General features: G+C 34.8%; 1 long non-coding RNA gene across 2 annotated transcripts in view; it reads right to left on the reverse strand.

Annotated features, from left to right (window-relative positions):
- LOC138029522 (uncharacterized) overlaps positions 1–2,500 on the reverse strand; it is a 15,748-nt gene that overhangs the window by 542 nt on the left and 12,706 nt on the right. For both annotated transcript variants that reach the window (XR_011127890.1, XR_011127889.1), the window contains one exon: positions 480–554. This is a non-coding gene — a long non-coding RNA (uncharacterized lncRNA). The remainder of the gene's footprint in view (positions 1–479; positions 555–2,500) is intronic.

Here is a 2,500-nt window from a genome sequence, read left to right on the forward strand (position 1 = left end):
ACGGGAAATGTTTGGCATTTAAACAACATCAAATATTGTTTGGTGACCAACCATTTTACCATTCGGCCACCTTGTTTGGTGCTCTTTGATCGTGTTTGATAAATATTGAAGGCCATCAAATATTCGATCAAAAAACATAAAGCATTTCTTTTGTTGTCATGCTTGATGGGCCAACTTTTGTTTGGCGCATGCATGCGTACCACGCTTGCTCAGCCGCTTGTATCCACGACATGTTTTTTTACGTATTTGTGAGGAGTGTGATCTGAGTTAGATCAATCATGTCAACCGTTTGGCCACTCACTTCAAGGGCATGTTTGGTCACCAAACAATTTGTTTGATGTTGTGTAAATGGCAAACATTTCCTGTTTGTCAAAGCGCTTATGATGCTCCATCAACTGTCCTTATGCTGTGTAAAGGCTATTGCAAAATGAAATTGGCAAAGTATCTTAATTGTCAAGATGTGTGTACATTGTACTTACAAAACGTGTCTTCAACTACTCCAACTATTTTTCTTTTATTTTCTTTCATCTTTGACTTTCATAGTCTGACACTTCCTAAATGTACAAAAGGCAGGTGTACCATTAAAAAAATTAACTAATTAGCACTGGAAAATATTTAATTCATAAACATTTTTGTAGGGCTTCCCAGTTGATTATAATTTTGTTGAGAGTAATTATAGACATGACTAGTGTTTAAAGTTTGATCTATTATTGGATTAAAAAAAACTTGCATGAATATTTCAACCAGTCAGATGCAAAGCTAAGACCAATCATTTTATTGCAACTTAGTCACTCTACATGTAGGTTTCCCATACTTGGCAGCAGCAGCTGCATTGGATTGGTTACATTCTGACTAGGATATATTACTCCAGTTTATGGTTAATTGAAAGGTACAGTATTTCATTCAGAAAATACTCCGGTGTGTAATTACTTTGGTCTTGTTGGTTTGGCAACATTACAATAAAATTAATAGACAAGTTTCATATTCTCACAGATGGACAGGAATCAGCATCAAATAGAGGCTAATGTGGAGGAATGCAAATTATTTTCCTTTGCATCAGCCTCTATTTGATGCTTGATCCAGTCCAACCGTGATACTACTGGTCAATTGAAGACCCCTCTATCAACTTCAAGACTTGTTAGTTAGTATTAGGTAATCACATGTCGTGATTTCCAGTGCAATTTGGAACAAATAATCACAAGTAAATTTTTTCAAAGACGACCAAATTTCACGAGGCTGTAGGGCTAGTGCAATTTGTAGTCTTTGAAAAAATTTACTTGTGATTATTTATTCCAAATTGCACAAGAAAACTCATGTGATTACTTATTAATAATATACATGAAAAAAATAGAGATGATTAAGTAGAACAAACGCACGCATATCACGCAATCAGGGAAAAATTGCGCCATCCAAGGCACGCCCTTAATTTGAAAACAAAACATTTCATTGGTGCTGACCAAAGCGTATTGTTTATTAGTCAATCATAATCCAGAATTTCGATGTGTAATTTACACTGGTATTACACTTTTTTTGCACTGCGTTACACTTGAACTGCACTGCTCTCAGACAATCAGAATCGAGTAATTTTTTGACTTATATTGTTAAACAGGGAATATAAATATTAAATAATAACAATTCTGCCTTTCTGTGAATCCTATGTGAAACAAAGCATAGGGAAACTGCTAACAATATATTTATTGGCTAAGAACAATATTGCTGAAATGGGTTTCAAATTCCCTAAAACTAATTGGAAATAGCAATGTTATATCCTCCCAACAAATCAAGATTTATCCAAGAGGGTTAAGATACTAACAGAAGTATTAATTTTACATGTAAGAATAAAAATTAGCAAAATAAGTGTTACCCAACGTTTCACTGTCACCCAAACTGTCATGACATCACTTTCAAGTGACAAAAAGAATCTTTAACCTAACTAATTTATATGGTGTGAGGTTATGGGAACGATTAACACATATTTTTATAGTGTTGCACTTAACATGTATGCATGTAAAGTATGTTCAAATTAAACAAAAAGTTTTGTGCGGATAGTGTCCAATTGTGTGTTCAAGCTTGGTAACTTAGACAGACTAGTTTTCCATTGCAGTTCTTCAATACCAAAAAGTTACTTGTAAGGTCGCCAACAGTTTTAGTTCTATGAATGAAATGCTATACATGTATGAAATGAACCATGTTTTGAATTGCGGATATGAAATCAAGTGGAGCTATAATGATCCTCGCAGTTATGAATGAAATTTTTGCAATTGCGTAGAGAAGTCTGAAAAACACAAGACTTCAACAGGGTTTGAACCATGACCTCAAAATTCCCGTGCGACGCTGTAACCAACTGAGCTTAATGAAGCAACTGATGTTGGTTGTTGGTCATTTGTGGGTTCAAGTGTTCCCGAGATGAATGAACCAATGAATGTAATGATATATGAAACAAATCATGTGCTGAACTCGTCAAGTGGTGGGGTGGTTTAATGCCACAAAGAAAACTAGT

The sequence above is a fragment of the Montipora capricornis genome, chromosome 13 (assembly GCF_036669925.1).
Source record: "Montipora capricornis isolate CH-2021 chromosome 13, ASM3666992v2, whole genome shotgun sequence".
Classification (NCBI taxonomy): Eukaryota; Metazoa; Cnidaria; class Anthozoa; order Scleractinia; family Acroporidae; genus Montipora; species Montipora capricornis.